We start from the raw sequence: 24,881 nt of genomic DNA on the forward strand, positions 1-24,881 counted from the left end.
TTCTCATCGGTTTTACCGTTTTTGAGATATAGAAGTTCAAATTCGGACAATTCAAATTCAAATCAATTCTGTATCGCCCCCTTATAAAACAATGTCATGACTGCAAATTCCCAACTTAAACTTATATATCTAAAAAAATGTTACAACTTAGGATAAGTTACTTCAGTCAGTCTTGTAGAGAATTTTCACAGCTTTAAGATTTTCTCACGTCCCATATCGATAAGACTTACCGTATTCAAGCAAAATCGCGAAACCCTAACAAAAAAACCTAAAAATGTAAACTGAGCTTCTTTATCTCAAAAATGGTACAGGCTGAGAACAAATGAGAAACGTTAATCCTCAAGATAATTTTCACAGCTACAACATTTTCTTTAGCTCCATTTCGATTGGACTTGCGGTTTCCAAGCAAAATCGTGAAAACCTAAACAACACCTAAACACCTAAAGAGCAATTGTTGTCTTGCTCTTATGAATGTAATCTGTATATTTTATTTTCGTAATATATCAAAATTGATCTTTCGATTTCCACAGCAAAATATAAAAATCATAATAGAAAATCGATCTTTCGAGTTTTTATGAATTCAAAAGTCGACTTCGATTTTTAGATTCTTCAAATCAAAAAAATCGAGGAATCGATTACTCGAAAATCGACTTGCGTATCCCTACTCCCAACGAAGAATGAATACAAAATTGCAGAACTTGTGAAGCTGACATCTTCAATAATGTAGAGTATATATGAGGGACAGTAAAAAAAAAATAACATTGATGAAGCCAAGGTTTGCACTATTATAATACGCACACTGTTCAAGCGTATCACAAAATATGGCCATAGTAGGACCAAATTAACTGTTTTTGATCGAAGCTCAAAAATTTGCCTTAAAATGTTAATTTGCGCGGAACCTACGACCGCGTAAATGAATAAAAATAGGTAAAAAACACGTTGAAGCAACGAGTTTTTTACATTGTTGTTCGATTGCCCGTCAAACCGTTAAAAGTACGGATATCTGCCCAAAGTAAAAGTAGAAGAATACAATATGAAGATTACACCTCTAATGTATCACTTTTCAACATTTCCACTGCATACACCTTTTATGGATGCTGACATTTTGAAGCCAGATTTTAGGTTTTTTTTGTATTTTTAATTTAACAGTGACGCGCATTCGGCTCTTTCTAGAAGCCATTAATAGGATTAAAGTACTCGCGATTACGCATAATTTGACATGTATATTGACTATGTAGCCGACACAGCATCACAATAATCTACTGCCAATAGTCAACATTTAGTGCGATATTTTTTAGAAAAACCCTATTTTTTGGGTACAGTATTTTCAATATCCCTTTGTGCTGGGACCTCAAGATATTTTAGTTTTTTGACGGCCTGGATCATATAAATCATAGATCGTGAAAACCATCCACTAGAACTGCGAAAACAGCAACTGCAAAAACCAAATATTTGCGAAAAATGTTTTTGAAAATATCGCGGATTTAATCGCGTTTTCTGAGGATCGTTTCCTTTTCAATGAAGAAACTGACCCGTCACTCGCGTTTTTGCGAAAACAGCGGTTAAAATTTAGTGACATGGGAGCTGTATCCGATTTATCCCAAAAATAATGTGTGATGCTACATCCACGGTTCTTGATGGATTTTATCGAAATAGGTTTAGATCGATGTATTTTTTCATGGACGATAGTGAAAGCGAATGCGCAAAAAAAATTTATGCAAATTATAAGCGTTATACCGTTTATTTGCACACTACGCTGCAGGCGATGCTACATCTTAACCGCCAAAGTAAATCCTGGCAAATATGTACAAATTAAAAGAGAAGAATTCGCCGTATTGATAAACTCGAGAAGTGATTGGTATAAAAATGTGATTTTTTGTGTGAAATTTAACTATAGCAGAATAACTCCGACCTAATTTTACTACACTTTCTTCAACTAACTCACAAAATAAATTTGAAAAAATATTTTTTCTTACAAACATTTTATAAATTCCCTCAATATATATTTTTTTTGTTTTTGCTATAATATGCAAACCGCTAAACAGATTTGATTTTTTCTAAAATATTTTTCGATGTATAAACAGCTTAAATTTTATTAAAACAAGTTGCAAGCCAGCAAATTTTTTGAAGTCTTTCTGAACTTCCACCAAATTTACAACTTTTTCACTAAAGATATGGGACCTCAGTAAACATATATATAATTAAATGAATAGCGTTTTTATAAGATTTTTTCTTATAATCAGAATTTAAACCGCCATAACCAAAATTAGTATCTCGAACAGATTTGAGAATGGGAATTTTTTCTCAATCCATGTACCAGAAATCGTTCATGTAGCTTCAAAAACAAATTTTAATTTTTTTTCAAATGGAATATTAACAAGTAAAAAAGTGTTAAGTTCGGCCGGGCCGAACTTTTCATACCCTCCACCATAAAATATTCTGGACTAAAATGAAATAATTAGTTTTCATTCCTGTCCCCAACTTTAAGTGGGTACGTTAAAATGTCAGATAATGTACATAAAATGTTTCATTCGGTAGGTCCTTTTTATGGTACCTATATCTAACTATGTATGTTGACAATTTTTGGTGGGCTAAAAATTGGGAGGTACCGTTATATAGAGTTTAAAATAAAACATGGACCTATGTTGACAGTTTTTGATGGGAGCCTTTAATGTCAAATAACTCCTAATTCGGTTCAAAATTGTAGCTAGAATCCTTACCGAAAATCGGTACATAACGTGGGAACTTCAAATGTCATTAACAGCTAGTTCGGAGGTATGTGGGCTGTACGAAAATATGAACTTAATTGAACAATTTTTGTTGGCTTTTAAATTTTAAATTACAGAAAGTTCGTCCAAAAAATAAAGCTAAGGTACGGAAAATCGGGAGGTTTGTTTTGGGTCTATACCAAAACATGGACCTACGTTCGGTTAAACATTTTAAGTAAAATCCCCAAAGTACCGAAAATCGGGAAGTATTGGGGCTATGTTGAAAATTGTTGATGCAGATGTGTGGTGACCACTACAACCTTCAAATGTCATATTATAGTTAGTTCGGTTAAAAATTTAGCTTAAATTGCCAATTACTGAAAATTGGGTGGTACCGTTATATGGGAGCTATATCCGAACATGGACCTATGTTGACAATTTTTTATGGAGAGGTGTTGTGATCACTAAGAACTTCAAATGTCAAATTACTGCTAGTTCGGTTTAATATTGTAGTTAAAATCATTAAATTACTGAAAATCGGGAGGTACTTTTATATGGGAGCTTTATCAATACATCGACCTTTCTTGACAATTTTTGGTGGAGAGGTGTGGTGACCACTAAGAATTTCAAATGTCAAATGATGAAATTACATATAATTCGGTTAAACCTTGTAGGTAAAATTCTCAAAATACCGAAAATCCGTCATATGGGGATACCGAAATCCGTTATATCGAGGTACCGTTATATGGGACTATACCAAAACATGGACCTACGTTAATAATTATTTCGAATATAAGTTTTTTGGTCACTAAGAACCCTAAATATCAAATTATAGCTAATTCGGTCTAGAAATATGAATTTAAACTTCAAAATACCTGAAATCGGGCGGTAACGTTATATGGGGGCTATTCCAAAACATGGAACTATGTCCACTAGTTATATAAGTTTATTGACATTTAAGAACCCTAAATGTCAATTTATAGCTAAATCGGTCTGTAAATGTAACTAAAACGTCAAAATGCCATAAATCGGGGGTACCGTTATATGGGGGCAATACCAAAACGTGGACCTATGTCCACAACTTTTGTTATATAAGTTTACTGACACTTAAGAACCCTAAATGTCACATTATAGATAAATCGTGGACCTATGTCCACAACTTTTGTTATATAAGTTTAGTGACGCTTAGGAGCCCTAAATGTCAAATTAGAGCTAAATCGGTGTGAAAATTTAGCTAAAAACATCAAAATACCGTAAATCGGGGGGTACCGTTATATGGGGGCTATACCAAAACGTGGACCTATGTCCACAACTTTTGTTATATAAATTTATTGACACATAAGAACCCTAAATGTCAAATTATAGCTACATCGGTCTGAAAATGTAGCTAAAAGCGTCAAAATACCGTAAATCGGGGGTACCGTTATATGGGGGCTATACCAAAACGTGAACCTATATCCACAACTTTTGTTATATAAGTTTATTGATACTTAAGAACCCTAAATGTCAAATTATAGCTACATCGGTCTGAAAATGTAGCTAAAAACGTCAAAATACCGTAAATCGTGGGTACCGTTATATGGGGGCTATACCAAAACGTGGACCAACGTCTACAACTTTTGCTATATAAGTTTGTTGACACTTAAGAACCCTAAATGTCAAATGATAGCTAAATCGGTCTGACAATTTAGCTAAAAACGTCAAAATACCGTAAATCGGGGGGTACCGTTATATGGGGGCTATACCAAAACGTGGACCTATGTCCACAACTTTTGTTATATAAGTTTATTGACACTTAAGAACCCTAAATGTCAAATTATAGCTAAATCGGTCTGAAAATGTAGCTGAAAACGGCAAAATACCGTAAATCGGGGGTACCGTTATATGGGGACTATACCAAAACGTGAACCTATGTCCACAACTTTTGTTATATAAATTTATTGACACTTAAGAACCCTAAATGTCAAATTATAGCTACATCGGTCTGAAAATGTAGCTAAAAGCGTCAAAAACTTAATATACCCTCCATACTATGGTGGAGGGTATAAAAAAGTTTGACTTTTCCTCATATACTCTATGGAGCCTCCGACGAGTATTTCTATGTGTTACAAACGGAATGAAAAATGTAATTATACCCTGTATTTTACAGTGGAGAGTATACAAAGTAAAAACCACCTAGCGCCGTGGCACTAAGTAGACACAAACAAGTAAAATCAACGTCAAGTTCGTCCATACATTGCCCAATGTTAATACGTAATTCATTATCTACCACACGGAAAATATGACACTAACTGTTCACATATGTCTATCATTAATCCATCAAAAGTACAATGAATGATTAATTTTAATTAAAAAAACATTATCAAAGGAATACACGAACAAATAATATAAACTAACAAATAATAAGGTAATTAATAAACGTACAGAAATATGAACACGCAAACGACATACGTACATAGACATATGTACGTTAGGGCTATAACCAAAAAAGTACTACTCCAGTACTACGAGTATGTGCAAAATATTGTTCTGATAACGAAAACGCGTGTTTTAATTTGATTCGCTGACAAAGGTTTCCGCACCGACTGCAATTACTAAAGCTCTTTTGATATTTTTGCTATTTAAAAATTTAAATTTGCTTTGTTTGAATCAGGGTTTCGGAGTCGAGGTATTTTTGGCTCGACTCCGACTCCGACTCTAGACGAATTTTTTTCACGACTCCGGCTCCGACTCCGACTCCGGGTCGACTCCGAGAGTGAATTTCTATACCACTAAAAATGAATAAAATGTGCACACATTTTTAACTTTTTCCTATATTTTGGCCTATATAGGCTAATGTGTTAGTTTTTCCTTACATATTCATTAGAAAAATCATTCGTTCGAATAAATTCGAACATATCAATATTGTTTCTGTCGAATCTTACATTGAAAATAGCAAATTTAGAAAGTTTTTTTTTTTTAAATTTTGCCTTTTTAGGCGAAGATCATTTTTAGTATTAATTTTTAATTAATTTCTCGTTGGAAATCGAGCTTAATGATCAATAGACATCGGATTTTGCATATTTGCATATTTTTTATTAATAAAGATACGAAAATTCTGATTGGACCAAAATTCGTTTTGAAGAAAACTGAATGCAATGACAGGCTCATATTTTTTTGCATATTTTGCATATGCACATATATGCAAAAAATATGCAAAATATGCAAGTAATTTTTTTGACAAAAATCATCAAATTAAATTTGGAAAGTCATCAAAAAGTGTTCTATATTAAGTTTATTGCTGTTAAACGTCGTTTTCTTAGCAGATTATCATGTTATTAATTATTATTCCGCCATGAATATTTCTCTCTGAATTTTCCACACGGAAAATAATTTTTAAAAGTGAAATTCTTTTAAAATCAATATTTGTTAAAAGTTGAAAAGTACTAGATTCGCTTCATTATGGCGTATTCTAGTCGAATCGACAAAAATATTCCCTTTTTGAGCATAAATACGGAAATAAAAAATTGTGAAATTGGGGAAAGGAAACAAATTCTGCACGGAATTTTTATTCATGATTGCACTGATAACTATATTTTAATACCCTAAGAGTATTATGTCTTAGAGAATGAGTTTGCAACATGCAAAATGAAAAGAAATAGACCCACAGTCTCTTTTGATGATCTGCATAGATTCGCACTTATCCAGCTCGGCATGTCTTTTTGAAAATAAAGCACAGGTCACATTTATAGACCACTTCGCATAAAAATTGGGGATTTTTTGTCTCTAGGGCGATCCCTATTTTGGTAAGAATTGATTCAGATTTGGATATTGCTCCCATATAAACAGTAGATTCGCGATAATCCCTACACCACAGGTTTCGGCGGTGTCCGAATTATCAAATTGCTTGAATTAACGAATTGTAAGGAAAATAAATTATTTTATATGATTAAATCACTCGTGGAAGTTATATAATAATACTTTTTTTAAATGTAATTGCTAATAACGAACACTTAAATTAAAGTGCTCTACGTGTAAAAACTAGTGAGATTTTTCTACTCGAAAATCCGAAAAAAGAAAAAGCCACTCAGATTGTGAAAGTAGTGCTAGAAATAGGTTTAGATGGACAGACGGACAGACGGACGGACGGACGGACTGATGGACGGACACACATAGCCAGATCGAATCAGCTCGTCGAGACATTCATTTTGGTATATATAAGTATGGGTCTACGACCATTATTTCGATGCGTTACAAACTTTTTGGCCAAAACCAACTTATAATACCCTCCCCACATAGTGGTGTAGGGTATAAAAATTAGCATGAAAATATTCTACAAAAATGTTGCTAGGAAAATTTTATGTAGGGTCGGTCCACTAAGACAAGAAATCGATATTGTCATGTTTCCATTGTCCTTTATCACTTTTACCCGATCCTTTCTCGTGAAAACTCTATGGTTATGTATTTCATTGAATTTCGTATATGCTATTGATTGTGTAGAAAACTCGCATACACATGAACTATGTCTGTTCCTGGCGGACAGATCCGGTTATTTGAATGTCTACATCTAATGCCCTCATTGAGTACATAAAGAATCCTAGAGAAAAGATTCGCCGTTTGTCAGACTTCTGAGTTATGTCGTTGACAAACAACGAATTTAATCTGAATTTCATATACAGTTAATAGATTATGCGAAATTTACCGAAATACATAAAGACCGCAATGTCTTTAATAGAGGACAAGGATGATTTCTCATAAAAAACAGTATGAGAATATCAATAGACCTTTGCGAGAAGACCAGTAAGACTTCTGACGAAAGAGGTTAAAGGCCCAATCTTAATTTTATTGTCATAGAACTTTACTTTTGTTTGCAAAAATGTAAAGAATTATTTGGATCAACAAAATAGGGATGAATAGACAACACTTCAGAGGATAGTATATCAAGCTTTTTGTAGAAAATTAACTTATGTTGAAACTGAGGTATGGGGTATTGTAACTCGCGATCAGTTTTACTATACCATAACTTTTGACCGCATTTCGGTAAAATAAAATGTTTTAGCCCGATTCACCGAGGGGTTTCTTAAAATAATAATTTGAGCGGAAGCTGTGGTTTCATTATGTCATTTTCCAATTAGTGGTTTTAGAACACAATGTAGAGCTTAATGCTCAAAGGAGAAGTTAAAGAGTACACTTCAGAGTTGAAGTTTCTAATGTATGATTTTTTAATATATCCACTGTATCTACCTCAAACGGATGCTGACATTTTGAAACCTGAAAAATGGGGTTTTTTGAATTTTTGCTCTAATCGGGACGCGCAGCTGGTTATCGCTAAAAGCTTATTATTTGATTGTAGTACTCGCGATTTCGCATTTTTTAATGTATAACATGAGGATGTAGCCCTAAGAGGATCACAGAAGTCTGCGCCCAAACACGAAATTTTTGTGCGTAAATTTTTCTCAAAAACCTATTTTTTTGGTTTAAAATTTACAAACGCGTAAATTTAGTTTTTTTACGTTCTGAATCTAACAAGCCACGACGCGTAAAAATCCATCCACTAGATCGGCGGATATGATACCCCTCAAATTTCGAAAATTTGCAAAAAATTATTTTGAAAATATCGCATATTAAAACGCGTTTTGGATGTGTCAGTTCTACTTAAATAAATAGATCGATACGCGTGTTTAAACTGTGCGAAAACAGATATTTAAAAACTCTCGTAAATCCAGAGATATAATAGATTTTTTCTAAAAATTGAGTGCGATGCTACATCCACGGTTCTTGATGGATCGTATTGAAACGGCATAGAATGATGTATTTATTAATGGTGATTATTGAAATCGGATGCGCATAAAATGTAAATGAACTTCGCGGAAATTATGACCATTTTACAGTATTTTGCACCCTAATATGCAGCAGATGCTACATCGTGGCCGCCAAATAGAATTTGACAAACTGTACATCAAATAAGAGGGATTGATTCGCTGTATTGGAAAATCGGATGCGCATCATGTCATTTTCATAATTACGCGGTTTATATGCGTCTCAAATGTTATAATATTCAATATAACATTATTTTAACGTTATGCCACAATTAGAATTCCTTGTGATTTAATATAAGGTTCTAATAATATTATCCAATAGGAAAACTATAAGCGAAAAGTTGGTTACAACGGAATATCATCATTATTGCGTGAAATTTTCACGAAAATGTCGAAGAACTCAAACATTTTTTTCTCCAACTTTTCCTATAAAACCATAAAAAAATAAAATTAGAATAATAATTAATTTAATTTTGTCCTAATATTTTCTTCGTATTTTTGCAAATAACATGAATACTATAGCTCCAACCTTCACAACTTAGGTTTCATTTTATTCGTCAAAATGTCTGGATGCTGTTATAATTTTTTTATATATTTTTCGCAAGTATGAGCGCTATTGTTTCAAAAATATGTTTGTAAATACGTGAAATTATTTAACAAATTAGATTTTTCGCGAATCCATTGAGACTTTGCGATTATTTTTTGCATCATCGCAAAGGTTACGAATTCAGTTAACGATAATAGGATATAACAGCTAACTATATTAAGCCGCGATTTTTTTAGAATTTTTTCTAATTATCATAATTAAAACGGTCATATCTTTTGCGCGCAACGATCAAAGTTAGTAACGAAAACAGATTTTGAATGCAGATTTTTTTCTTAATCTATGTACCAAAAATCATTAATGTAGTATCAAACATTTTTTTTTATTTTTTTGAAATGGAAAAGACAATTTTAGACATTTTTCCTGATATATCCTGTGAATTGTCCTTTAAATTAGTATAAAATACCGTTTGCAAATATATTTTCTTATAATTTTCTTTTAAAATAAATAATGATTTAAAAAAATGTTCTTGTTCCAAATTTAATCTTATGTTTCTATAACGTGGAAAAAATTTTGCCCGGAGTCGGAGTCGAGTTATTTTTTCCGACTCAGACTCCGACTCCTACTCCAGCAAAATTGCTCGACTCCGACTCGTAGACTCCGACTCCGACTCCGAAACCCTGGTTTGAATAAATATTTATAGAAAATACATACGATTCCCATAGGTAAAGTCATAAAAACAGTCTGTAATTTTGGCGAATTCGTTGCAAATATATTCTCTTGTTCGATAGGTACAATAAATATAAAATTCGCGAGTTTATAAAAAACAAAAAATTGCAATGTTGTCAAAAGTACATTCATTAAATGCTCTGAAATATCGCGATGTGATAACAAATTGGTCCAGAATGGTTTGATATTGATTTTAAATTTGTTTAAAACTATTAAGAAGTTATTACGAAAAGCGTATATTTCATTATAACAAATAAAATTAAATAATTTGGTGATGATAAAGAAAAAACATATTTCATAGTAGTTTTTTATGCTCTACACGGCAATGCGGTGGTATTTTTGATAGTTGCAAGAATTGGGAAAAAGTTATAACCCTAATGTACATACATACTTACAAAGTTATTTCAAAATCATTATTAATGTGTTATAGAATTAAAATATAATTTTAAAATAAATTTTCAAAATAAGATCTTCATATTATATACCATAGAAGATAAATTATGGCATTGTGTGAATTGAAATTATTTTCCCAAAAAATTGTATATTAAGGGGATTTTCAGAATTTTGTGACACTTTTTAGACGTATGAACTTGCCGACAAAAATATGGTTTTGGATTAAAGCTTAAAAGTTTGCGGAGGTGACAGAAAAGTACCACATTTTCTATATTGGAAGTTGATATTATTTTGTGAGTAATTTCTTTCGATACATAGCGCAACCACCGGTCATTTCAGTGGTCAGCGTATAAACATAATATCGCTGTAAACAGGATCATTAGATATACCTTTGGTAAAAATTTACAACGAATCATCGAACAGTCCTCGAACTACACCTAAAGAAAAATTTCGGTGGATTCCTAATTTTTCAATGTATGTACCTCTAGGTCATAAAAAGCTTAACTCGAAAGAGAATTAATTCAAAAAAATTTAAACTTTTGTGTGGGAGGTAACCTAAAGACTGGACCGATATGGCCCATTTTGAACTAAAACTGTCAGACGGAAATTGCTAAATCTACTCCAAATTGTCTAAAACTGATTTTGTCCAAACATACTTGGGTTCTTAAACCATTATTTCGATTAGGCGTATTTTTGTCGTATGAAAGTGAACGTTCATATTTTTTTTTTTGATTTTCACAATTAATGAGCAATCGTGAGAATAAACTCTGATACATTTACAGGCGGCTGGATGGAGATATGACATGATGTTTATCTTCCAACACACACGTATCTGCCGCCACTACACTCAGAATTGTGAGACCCCTTTTGTAAAATTAAAGCAAATTCCAAACATCTGCGATACACGATGCAACTCTATAGAACTAGAGGCAGAATTTCATTTTAAAAGAATTTAAGACTGGTTGCTATAGTTTTCCTAGTTCCTGATCAATTTATGAGAAGATCCACTATAGGAAACCAGAATTTCTATAAGAGATGTCCGACGATTGTACACCGAATTAGTCTGTTGACAGATGCACGATTGGAATTTGTCATTTACATACCCGCGATTGGGTATTAGAATTTCATCATGGATAGACTCACTATTGCTCAGCATTAGTTCTCTATCAAAAAACCACTCAAAGATGTAAATATACTATGATGGGAATGGGAGTCAATTGTTAACATTTGTCAATAGGTGGAGTTAAGCTCTGTTGTTACTAAATCATAACAACATTCTGCTAAGTAGTTAACCATTTAAGGCGTTTTTAACCGCTTAGTTCATATTCAGTGAACTGGAAACTGCTATGGAATACAATCCTAATTGGGTTTTAATGAGGTTTTTATCATGAACATACCCTGTTGTTGGTAACATGTTTATATACTTTGTTTCATAAACATTTGTGCATTATGCATATTTTCCAGTCTTTACAGTTCTGTGTCTTTGAACAACTATCAGCCTTCAGAAATTCTTTGTGATAAGATCTACGATTGGACACTAAAATATATTTAGGTAAATAACTGGGTTTCTTTATGACAATAAAAGCGATTGAATTTCCGAAATTGACCATAATCTGACACGGCAGCGGCGTTTTTTTCATTTATTTAAATAACTCCTAATTTTTACCTGTAAAAATAGAAAGTGGTTAACGCAATGATATCCAAACGTTCCCCTAAATCAATTCTCTACTAACCCCATTTTCTTTCATAAATTACCCAATAAAATTGGAGTGGAAACTTGAAGCCGTGATTTTGAAATTTTGTGAAGTAGGAAACAAAGAAAAGGTCCTCAACATTCCATGTAAACGAAAAAATTAAATGTTAAGATATTTCTAAGCTTTCCCGATTGTATAATTTTTCTTTTGGTCTTACCGAAGTGACATCACTGAATCACATAACATTCACTGCAGTTGTGAGTTATTTGATAAATGATACACCCAAAAAGATATGCGATTATTAATATATCAATTATTTTGAAAATATATTAACTCTGATATATTGTCAAAAAAGTTGTGTAAACAAGGGGAAATTGGGCAAGAAGTCTTACCTCATTTTAATTAAAACATAGTAATGAAAATTATTTCATCAGTTATATAAGCCTAAAATAAGGTTTACATCATTGCTAAATAAGAAATTTTCGCTAACATGAACTTTCAACATTTTGGTCAGATGGGTATTTGGTGCACCAAACACGAAAAGTCTGTGAAATTTGGAAGATATCACCGATTTTGGGTTAGAACTAAGTTTGCCATATTATATTGAAATCGGTTCAGATTTTGATATAGCTCCCATATATACTTTTGCCCAACTTGTGATATTTGGTGCACCAAACACAAAATTGGACAGACATTTTGATAAAATTTGGAAAATGTGACGCAACCTTGCCGTGGTGGTGTATGGTATTATATAGTCGGCCACGCCCGACTTTAATCCTTTCCTTACTGTTTTATACCCCCCAGCATAATATGAAGGGTATAATTAAATTTGTCATTCCGTTTGTAACACATCGAGATATTCATCGTATATTCTTGATCAGGGTAAACTTCTAAGTCGATATAACCATGTCAGTCCGTCCCTCTATTGAAATCAATTTTTAAGATAGAGCTTTGTAATTTGGTATAGAAGTTTCTATTACTCCTAGGATGTTTGGTATTGCAAATGGGCTATATCGGTCCACGTTTTGTATAGCCCCCATAGAACGATACCAGCCGATTTTCGGTATTTTGTAGGTTTTAGCTTCATTATCACATCGAAATTGTTGAAATTTGGTACTTAGCCTTCATTGGGAGTATAAAACTTCCCCCCCAGAATTTTGTCGGTATAGGTCCACGCCTTCTCATAGCCCCCATAAAACGGTACCTCCCGATTTTCGGTATTTTGAAGGTTGTGGCCACAATAATCCACTGAAATGGCTGAAATTTGGTACTTAGTCTTCATTTGGGCTATAAAACTTTCCATATGAAATTAGGCGGTATAGCCTCTATAGAATGGAACATCCGGATTTCCGGTATTTTGAAGTTTGTGTCATCAATGTTCCACCGGAATTGTTGAAATTCGGTATTTACTTATCATTTGGGGTATAAAACTTTCCATATGAAATTTGTCGGCATAGGTCCACGCTTTTATATAACTCCCATTGAACAATACGTCCCGATTTTCTGTATTTTGAAGGTTGTAACTCCTATATTCCCCCGAAAGGGCTGAAATTTGGTATTTTGTCTTCGTTGGAGTTATAAAACTTTCCCCCTAAATTTTGTATGGTAAATTTAGTAGGGTATGTCCACGCCTTCATATAGTCCCCATTGAACGGTATGTCCGGATTTCAAGTATTTTGAAGTTTGTGACCTCAAAAATCCATCGAAATTGCTCAAATTTGGTATTTTGTCTTCGTTGAGGGTATTCAAGTTTTCACCTCTAAATTTTTCGGTATAGGTCCACCCTTCATATAGCCCCATAGAACGTTGCATCCCAATTTTCGATATTTTAAAGATTGTGGCCTCAAAAATCCTCCGAAACGGCTGAAATTTGGTATTAAGACTTCGTTGGGGCTATACAACTTTCCACCTGAAATTTGAGGTTTGTGGCCACATCCTTCAAAATACCGCAAATCAGCCACCGAAATGGATGAAATTTGGTATTTAGTCTACGTTGGAGTTAAGAACCTTACCGACTGAAATTCGTCGGTATAGGTCCACGTTTCGATATAGCCCCCTAAGATGGTACCTTCCAATTTTCGTAATTCTGAGAGTTGTGACGTCAATATTCCCACCGGAATGACTGAAATTAAATTATAGCCCCTATATTGTTTAATTGTTTAATTATTTTTATAACTATTTGCTGTGCTTATTGGTGCATTGAATGTTAACCTTTTTAACCTGATTGTGCTAAAACAATTTTTCTGTGTTTCATAATAATTGTAATCTTCTTTTTGTGCTTTATTTTCTATTCATTTGTTGTTATAACATTTCGTTAGTCGGTTTTGTTTTGTTTTTCTATACAGAGTTACCAACGTTGCTTCTTTTTATTTAACATAAGGAAAGTCGAATTCCCAGTTACCGTAGTAAGAAATCATTAAAGAATTTAAAAATAATATTCTAAGATGGCTTGTGCCTACGAAATATGTAATATTAAGGATGATAATGAATTGTGTGTTAGCTGCTGGTTTTGCCTTGACCAATGGCACGTTAAGTGTGCTCGTATTAGTGCAAAAGTGGTAGATACAATTAATCAAAATGTTGGTGTTCGTTGGTGTTGTGTAAATTGTAGAAAACTTTCTGCAGATTTCTATAATTTTGTAAAAGATTTGCAAAATGAATTAAAATCAATAAAAGATGAATTTATTTCGGTATCATCGCGTATCATCAATGAGTAATGGTAGCGTAGCCCTGAAAAATGCTTCACAGCCTTCTCAGAGTATTCAGGAGCCACAGGTCCCTACAACTGTTGCTGCTTCAGGAGCTGGTTCTGCAACAAATGGCAAACCCTTGCAGTCTGACCAAAGACCATTATCAATGACTCCAGTCATGAAAGCGGTCTTTTTGTCTAGGTTTCCATCGGAAACAACGGCTGATGATATAAATTATTATATCAAATCAAAGATTGAAGGTGACTATTTTCTACGAGTTTTTAAGCTTCGATCGTCATTTTCTATAAATAGATCGTCTTTTAAAATCGTGGTAAATGAGAATATTTTCAATCAATTGATGTTGAAGGAATTTTGGCCTGCTAAGGCGTTCATAAAAGAATTTGTTGAAAGATCTGACAATTTAGCCCATTTACCTCAGAGACCAGTTTCGGTGTCAAAAAACTAAATAATTCTTTTTCTATATGTTATCAGAATGTAAGAGGGTTAAACACAAAATTAACTCGCTTATTTACTGATAGTCTTGGATTTGATTATAATATAATTGCATTCTCGGAGACATGGTTAAAACCATCGGTATTAAGTAATGAAACTTTATGTTCAAATTATCAAATTTTTAGAAGGGATCGCATTGATAAAAAAGGTGGTGGAGTTCTCATTGCAGTTGATTGCAAATATTCCACCAACTTAATTGAAGTAAATTACTCGGACATTGAATTTATTGCCACATCCACTGAATTTCACAATTTTAAGTTATTTGTCACTTGTTCTTATATACCTCCATCATCCCAGCTTGATACTTATAATAAACATATATTAGCAATAAGCTCAATACTTAGAAAAATGAATGATTCTGATAGAATTTTGGTCCTTGGTGATTTTAATATGCCGTCTGTTAAGTGGCTTTCATTGCCCGGTTCTGAAGCATTGACTCCTTTAACATCTGATGCAAATATTAATCAAGATACATTTGATATTGTTAATCGTTTTTGTGACCTCAGTATTCAACAAATCAATAATATTCGAAATAGCTATGATAGAATTCTAGACCTAGCATTTGTAAATTTTACACAATATTTTGATATAATTAGAATTTTTCCAATTTCTACACCTGAAGATAATCATCACCCTACATTATGCATATCCATGATCAATAATAATAATAATACCATGGTAGACAATCAAATCCGTTCTTGATTTTAAAAAAACCGACTTTAGAAAACTTAACTCCCTAATTTCTTCTGTTGATTGGACATCAGTATGCCTCTGTAAGAGTCATGCTGACCTTGAATTTGCATTAGATAGATTTTATAATATTCTAGATCGATTTGTTTCAGAATGTGTCCCAACTGCTAGAATCAAAAACTCAGGTAAATATCCATGGATAACACCTGAACTTTCGTCAATAAAAAATTCCAAAAATAGGCTTTTTCGAAAATATAAAAAAAACTGGCTCATCTGTTGACTATGCCAAATACTCCATTGCTCGATCAAAATATACTTTTGAGTCCAATAGATTGTATAATAATTACCTCAGCAAGATTAAGGATAGTTTTAAATCAAATCCAAAATCCTTCTATGAATTTGTTAACTTGAAAAGAAAAGTTTCTTCTAAACCTACTATTTTGAAATTCAATGATCATGAGTATGTAAAAGACTCTGATATCGCTGAAGGGTTTAAAAATTTTTTCGCTACAACATATTCAAATGCAGTTTATCAATTTAAAGATACATATCCTTACAAGATAGATAAGATAGACCAAATTTGTATGCCATATTTAAAAACTCAAGACGTTTCCAGAAGTCTACGAGCTTTAAAGTCAATTAAAAGTCCAGGCCCTGATGGGATTCCCAGTATAATTCTTAAGTTCTGTTCGTCTACATTATCAAATCCGTTAACACAATTATTTAATTATTCCCTTAAATTTGGTCACTTTCCTGCTTTATGGAAATCATCTTATATTATACCTTTACATAAATCTGGCAGTCTATCAAATGCTTCGAATTATAGAGGAATTGCAAAATTAAGCGCTATTCCTAAATTGTTTGAAAAATTAGTCACGGAAGTAATCTTTATATATAAAACTCAATTGTCGTTTGTTGGTAATTGAATCAGTTGAAAACGGCTGGAGCGATTTGGATAATTTTTTGTGGAAGTGTTAGTTATAGTCCAGTTTAGGTTTTTATGCAAAGAAAAATTACCCACGCCCACTTTTCCGCCCACTTTTATATATATGCTATATCTACGAAACTACTCAATAGATTTTGCTGAAATTTTCAGAGAACGTAGAGTGTGGCCCCCGGTTGAAATAGGCTACAAATTTGGTACAATTTCGGATCGGGCGGGGTACCTCCCCTATGCCCTATTTTTGTAAAAATGCAATATTTGCAGCAATTACAAATGTATCGCTTTGAAAATTAATTTCAGAGTCAATGGCGATTGTGTCTAGGACCTTACGTGCTTATTTGGGGCATTAAGAGTGGACAACGCCCACTTTTTAAAACATGTTATATCTACGAAACTATTGAATCGATTTTCCTGAAACTTTCAGCGAATGTACAGGTTTGGTCCCCGATAAAAATAGGCTTCATATTTTTTGACTTTCGGATCGGGGGTGTACCTCCCCTATGACCTATTTTTGTAAAAAAAAAAAACAATATTTGCAACAATCACGAATGTATCGGTTTCGGAATTTATTTGCCAGTCAATGGCGATTGTGTCTCCAACCTTACGTACTTGGGACTTAAGATCCGACCACGCTCACTTTCTAATTAGGTTATATCTACAAAACTACTGAAGGGATTTTCACGGATTTTCTTTATAAATAAAAATCAAATGTCGTTCGTTGGTAATGGCATTAGTTGAGAACGGCAACCCGATTTCGATCATTTTTTCTGTAAAATGTGCGCCATAACCCGACTTGGGTTTTTATGCAAAGAAAATTTGACCATGCCCACTTTTACGCCCATTTTTTCAATTTTCAATTTTTATCATTTCTACAAAAACTACTGAACCGATTTTCCTGAAATTGCCAGAGAATGTACAGGGATGGCCCCCGCTTGAAATAGGCTACAAATTCAGTTGAATTTCGGAAGGGGCGAAGTACTTCCCCTATACCCTACTTTTTTAAAAATGTTATATTTACAATAATTACGAATGTATCTATTTTGAGGTTAATTTTCAAGACAATTGTGGTTGTGTCTCCGACCTTACCCACTTTTTAGGATCCAAAGTCTCGACCACACCCACTTTTTAAAATATGTTACATCTACAAAACTACTGAACCGATTTTCCTTTAAATGTCAGGGAATGTACGGGCATATTTTCTTGAATTTTGAAGGGGGCATATTTAAAAAAAACCTTACCTTTATGAATAAGAATCAAATGCCGTCATAACCCAACTTAGGTTTTTTGGAAAGAAAAGTTTACCACGCCCTCGAAAACAGGTTATATATTTTATTGAATTCCAGAGGGGCGGAGTACCTCTCCTATGCGATATTTTTAAAAAAACGTTATATTTGCAAAAATTATGCATGTATCGGATTAAAAATTTACGGATTAATCTACAATCTACGTAATTCTTTAGGACCTATAGGCCCGACCACGCCTGTTTTTATTTTAATATGTCATAACTACAATACTACTAAAGGGATTTCCATAAAATTTGCAGCAAAAGCTCAATGTTTGCCGTTGTTATGTATATTTTATGAATTTCGGAAGATGTGGGGTACCTTTCCCATGCCTTTCTGTTAAACGCTATATGTATAAGCCAAACTTATGACTATATCGGTTTCAGCATACATTTTGTTAGGCAACGAAGTTGTGTGCACCCTAGGTATATATTTGGAGCCAAAATACCGGTCCAGGCCTACTTTTTTAATATGTTATATCTTAAAAACTGATAACCACGCCCGCTCTTTCCAAAACATTATTTTTCCAAAACTACTGAACCTAATTTTCAGAAAATGTTTAGGAATGTCCCGTTTTCCAAAATGCTACATATTTGTAGACGAATTTCGGGCCTATTATTTTATAATCGCTATATTTGCTAAACTTATGAGTGCATCAGGTTGCAAATTAGTTTTCGAGACAACGGCGGTTGCGCCCCCGATCAAGAAAAACTATATATTTACAAATGTACTTAAATGGTGAGGTTCAACGGTCCATCAGCCATGAGAAGCTAAAATATATAAGTCTCAATAAGCGGGAGAATTCGATTTAACCATTTTTTTAAACTTTTATAATTAGATCGCTTAAGGATAAAGACAGGGACATGGACGATAATAAATCCTAAAATTCACAAATTGGCGAAAAAAAAATCCGTCAAAGTCCGCAAGAGAAAAGAAAGTTTACAGACAAAATCTGTTGATAAATTTAAAATCCTTCTCGGTTTTACAATGGACCGAAGAAGTGAGGTGGAAAATACCTATTTTTGAATTGCCAAGCATAAAGTCGATAAAAATCTGTCAGTAAAACTCATTACGACGGGCCAGCAACGCGGACCGGGGTCTGCTAGTTTCCAATAAAATTCAACCCATGCTATGTCCTTATCAGCATGGTTTTCGTAGTGGTCTCTCAACAATAACAAATCTTATTCAATTTACATCTATTGTAATAAAAGGATTTGTTCGACGTTACCAAACTGATACAATCTATACAGATTTTAGCAAAGCTTTTGACAGAGTCAACCACAAGCTTTTGCTATATAAATTAGATTGTATAGGATTCAATGAAAACTTAGTCAAGTGGATAGCATCTTACTTGCACAATAGATCGCAAGTAGTTCTGTTTGACGGATGTCGATCAACATCGATTATAGTTCCGTCGGGTGTTCCTCAGGGAAGTCACCTTGGGCCGGTTCTCTTTCTTTTGTTCATAAACGATTTACCAAGTTCAATAATGCACTCAAAATTGCTAATGTATGCCGATGATGTTAAGTTGTTCATTACCCATAATTCTGTGAAGCAAGCTGATTTACTTCAAAATGATTTAAATAACCTTTTTCAGTGGTGTAAGGTAAATTGTATGGATTTAAATTTGAATAAATGTAAACATATGTGTTTTTCCAGATCATCTTCTTTAATAAAGCAATTCATTATTAATGATTTTGTTTTATCTTCTGTAGAATCGTTTGTTGATCTTGGCATTTTAATGGATCAAAAATTAAATTTTAATAATCATGTAATTTCTATGGTAAATAAAGCCTATGGTGTCTTAGGATTTATAAAAAGATGGGCCAAAGAGTTTTCTGATCCATATATAACAAAGCAATTATTCACTTCCCTTGTCAGACCTATATTAGAATACGGGTCTGTCATATGGGATCCGCAATATGCTTCTTACTCTGATAGAATCGAATCAGTGCAAAAACAATTTCTACTTTTTGCATTGAGGGGATTACATTGGAGTAGTAATTTTGAACTGCCTTCATACTCTAGCAGGTTAAAATTAATTCGACTACCTACATTAAAAAGTAGACGCATTAAGTTAAATACTATGTTTGTGTTAAAAATATTGAATGGTAGTGTGCCGTGTGATTTCTTAATATCGTCTATTAGAATAAATGTTCCTTTTAGATCTACTAGATATTATCAATTCTTATATATAGACTAGCAGACCCCGGTCCGCGTTGCTGGCCCGTCGTAATGAGTTTTAATTCAAAAGTAGGTATTTTCTACCTCACTTCTTCGGTCCATTGTCAAACCGAGAAGGATTTTAAATTTATCAACAGTTTTTGTCTGTAACCTTTCTTTTCTCTTACGGACTTTGTCGGATTTTTCGCCAATTTGTGCCTTTTAGGATTTATTATTTACACTGTCTTTATCCTGAAGCGATCTAATAATAAAAGTTAAAAAAATGATTAAATCGAATTTCCCCGCTTATTTAGACCTATATGTTTTAGCTTTTCATGGCTGATGGACCGTTGAACCTCACCATTTAAGTACATTTGTAAATATATAGTTTTTCTTAATCGGGGGACAACCACCGTTGTCTCGAAAACTAATTTGCAACCTGATGCACTCATAAGTTTAACAAATACACCGATTATAAAATAATAGGCCCCGAAATTCGTCTACAAATATATAGCATTTTGGACTACGGGACAGGAAGAATATTTTCTGAAAATTAGGTTCAGTAGTATTGGAAAAATAATGTTTTGAAAAGAGTGGGCGTGGTCATCAGTTTTCAAGATATAACATATTAAAAAAGTGGGTCTGGTCCGGTCCTAGGGTGCACACAACTTCATTGCCTACCAAAATGTATGCTGAAACCGATATAATTATAAGTTTGGCTTATACATATAGCGTTTAACTGAAAGGCATGGGGAAGGTACCCCAAATAACAACGGCAAACATTGAGCTTTTGCTGCAAATTTTATGGAAATCCCTTCAGTAGTATTGGAGTTATGACATACTAAAAAAAACAGGCTTGGTCGGGCCTATAGGCCCCAAAGAAGTACCTAGATTGTAGATTAATCCGTAAATTTTTATTCCGATACATACATAATTTTTGCAAATATAACGTTTTTTTAAAAAATATCGCATAGGGGAGGTACCCCGCCCCCTCTGGAATTCAATAAAATATGTAACCTGTTTTCGGGGGCGTGGTAAACTTTTCTTTCCAAAAACCCTAAGTTGGGTTATGACGGAATTTGATTTTTATTCATAAAGGTAAGGCGTTTTTTTTAAATATGCCCTCTTCAAAGTTCAAGAAAATATGCCTGTACATTTCCTGACATTTTCACGAATATCGGTTTAGTAGTTTTGTAGATGTAACATATTTTTTAAAAAAGTGGATATGGTCAAGTCTGTGGTCCATAAAAAAGTAGGTAAGGTCGGAGACTCAACCACAATTGTATCGCAAATTAACTTCCAAATGGATACATTCGTAATTATTGTAAATATAACATTTTTAAAAAAGTAGGGTATAGGGGAAGTTCCCCGCCCTGTCCGAAATTCAACTGAATTTGTAGCCTATTTTAAGCGGGGACCATCTCTGTACATTGCTTGGCAATTTCAGGAAAATCGGTTCAGTAGTTTTTGCAGAAATGATAAAAATAGAAAATTGAAAAAAGTGGGAGTAAAAGTGGGCATGGTCAAAGTTTCTTTGCATAAAAACCCACGTCGAAAATCGTTCCAGCCGTTCTCAACTGATGCCATTACCAACGAACGATATTTGATTTTTATTTATAAAGATTTAAAAGTTTAGACAAATCGCGATTTTCATGAAAATCCCCTTTAGATATAACCTAATTAGAAAGTGAGCGTGGTCGGATCTTAAGTCACAAAATAAGTACGTAAGGTTGGAGACACAATCGCCATCGACTCGCAAATAAATTCCCAAACCGATACATTCGTATTTGTTGCAAATATTGCATTTTTACAAAAATAGGGTATAGGGGAGGTAACCGCCCGATCCGAAAGTCAAAATATATGTAGCCTATTTTTATCGAGGACCAACCCTGTACATTCGCTGAAAGTTTCAGGAAAAGCGATTTAGTAGTTTCGTAGATATAACATATTTAAAAAAGTGGGCGTTGCCCAGTCTTAATGCCCCAAATAAGCACGTAAGGTCGGAGACACAATCGCCATTGACTCGGAAATTAATTTTCAAGGCGATACATTTGTAATTGTTGCAAATATTGCATTTTTACAAAAATAGGGCATAGGGGAGGTACGCCGCCCGATCCGAAATTCAAACAAATATGTAGCCTATTTCTACCGGGGGCCATCACTCTACGTTCCCAGCAAATTTTAGGAACATCTATTGAGTAGTTCCGTAGATATAACATATTTATAAAAGTGGGCGTGGCCAATTTTTCTTTGCATAAAAACTTAAACTGGACTATGACTAACATTTCCACAAAAAATTATCCAAATCGCTCTAGCCGTTTTCAACTGATTCAATTACCAACAAACGACAATTTAGTTTTATATATAAAGATGTAAGGCATTTTTTTTCAAATATGCCCCCTTCAAAATTCAAGAAAATATGCCCGTACGTTCCCTGACATTTTCAGGAAAATCGGTTCAGTAGTTTTTGTAGAAAAGATAAAAATTGAAAATTGAAAAAAGTGGGCGTACATTTTCTTTGCATAAAAAAAATATCGAAATCGGTCCAGCCGTTCTCAACTGATGTCATGACCAACGAACGACATTTGATTTTTATTTTTAAAGATTTAAAAGTTTAGACAAATCGCGATTTCCTTGAAAATCCCTTCAGTAGTTTTGTAGATATAACCTAATTAGAAAGTGAGCGTGGTCGCTTAAGTCCCAAAATAAGTACGTAAGGTTGGAGACACAATCGCCATTGACTCGTAAATAAATTCCGAAACCGATACATTCGTATTTGTTCCAAATATTGCATTTTTACAAAAATAGGGCATAGGGGAAGTACCCGCCCGATCCGAAAGTCAAAAAATTTATAGTCTATTTTTATCGGAGACCAACCCTGTACATTCGCTGAAAGTTTCAGGAAAATCGATTCAGTAGTTTCGTAGATATAACATATTTAAAAAAGTGGGCGTTGTCCAGTCTTAATGCCCCAAATAAGCACGTAAGGTCGGAGACACAATCGCCATTGACTCGGAAATTAATTTTCAAAGCGATACATTTGTAATTGTTGCAAATATTGCATTTTTACAAAAATAGGGCATAGGGGAGGTTCCCCGCCCGATCCGAAATTCAACCAAATGTGTAGCCTATTTCATCAGGGGGCCACCACTCTACGTTCCCTGAAAATTTCAGGAAAATCTGTTGAGTAGTTTCGTAGATATAACATATTTATAAAAGTGGGCGGAAAAGTGGGCGTGGCCAATTTTTCTTTGCATAAAAACCTAAACTGGACTATGACTAACATTTCCACAAAAAATTATCCAAATCGCTCCAGCCGTTTTCAACTGATTCAATTACCAACAAACGACAATTGAGTTTTATATATAAAGATTTTCACCGTACCAATTATTCTATGGGTGAACCCCTTAGCAAAATATGTATTGATTTTAATTCCATGTACTATAATGTAGACTTTTGCACGAGTTTGGAAGTTATAAAATCTAATATAATCTTATTTTTAAATAATTAGTAGTTGTATGATTTTTAAAACTGGCTGATGAAGTAGATTCTGTAGCTGGTTTTCGAATTTCCTTTCTATATCCCATCATGGTGCGGATCATGGTGTGTACGCGATCCATACGAAAAGGGAGGTCGCCCCCTCGGTCGGCAGGGGTGGGAAAGAGAGGCGTGGCAACGTTCGAAAAAAAATATTATTGGTTCAGTCAGTAATCAATGGTTCCGCGCTGAGGAATTCGAAGATCCATTATTTTATTTAAAATTTGCAAAATCGTAATAGAAAAATTTCTAAATAAACATAATGAGGATAGAGAATCGCCTCAAACTTCATCCTGTTCAAAGAAAGTTTTTATAATTGTTATAATTCATATTTTTAGCAGTTAATGTTAACAGTTAAGTTTCAAGTAGGTTGAAATAACATAGCTTTAAACATTTTGTGAAAAATAGACCCCATTAGCAGCATACCCTGGAAGTGTGCAGTTTATTGATGCCGAGAAGAATTTCATTTGTTGATTGAGTGTATATAACACATAATTAACTATTTTTTATTTCATTACCCATTTCAACGATGCTTTCTGCAGTTAATTTTAAATATGAATGCGAACATACACATACATATGTATGTATGTTTTTAGTTATATGGGAATAATTAAATATTTCATTCTACTAATGAATGAAGGTAGCCAGTTGTCAACTGAAGCAAACAATAAACATAATTATTTGCAAATAATTAAAACTGGCAAAAATAATGTCAACAGCAATACAAAATTAAATTAATGTATGTACGTATGAATATATGTATGGTATAGTGTTATTGTTATTAATTTAAATAAACTTTGATTGTGGTGCAGATTTAAATAGAGCAATGTACAAATAGTTATTTCATTACTACAACAATAAAATAAAAATTAATGTGATTCTCTGTTACACACATACGGATATACATACATACATGTATAAACAAAACCATTTTATGTGGGTTAACTCCATCGAACAGTAATACCAAATGTACGATACATTAATTCTTGAGCAGAAGAAAGACCTTTGGGCTTTGTCAAAGACGTTAATCCAATAAAAAAGTATGTCTTAGAGTATTTGGTAGAATTTGCTGTTTAATTACTTTGGTGTTTGATATCTAAGATACATTTCTTTTTAACGTGAGTGACCTAATTTTCGAGACTACTTAGTAAAATATAAAAGAAACCATAAAAAACCTTCACCATTGCTTTTAATGT

General features: G+C 33.4%; 1 protein-coding gene across 3 annotated transcripts in view; it reads left to right on the forward strand.

The window, feature by feature from the left end:
- The window catches only part of LOC141402856 (acid sphingomyelinase-like phosphodiesterase 3b), a 767,718-nt gene that overhangs the window by 88,949 nt on the left and 653,888 nt on the right, over positions 1-24,881 (forward strand). The gene's annotated exons all lie outside the window — the stretch shown is intronic.

The sequence above is a fragment of the Musca autumnalis genome, unplaced genomic scaffold (assembly GCF_047663935.1).
Source record: "Musca autumnalis isolate F117 unplaced genomic scaffold, ASM4766393v1 scaffold_4, whole genome shotgun sequence".
Taxonomy (NCBI): domain Eukaryota; kingdom Metazoa; phylum Arthropoda; class Insecta; order Diptera; family Muscidae; genus Musca; species Musca autumnalis.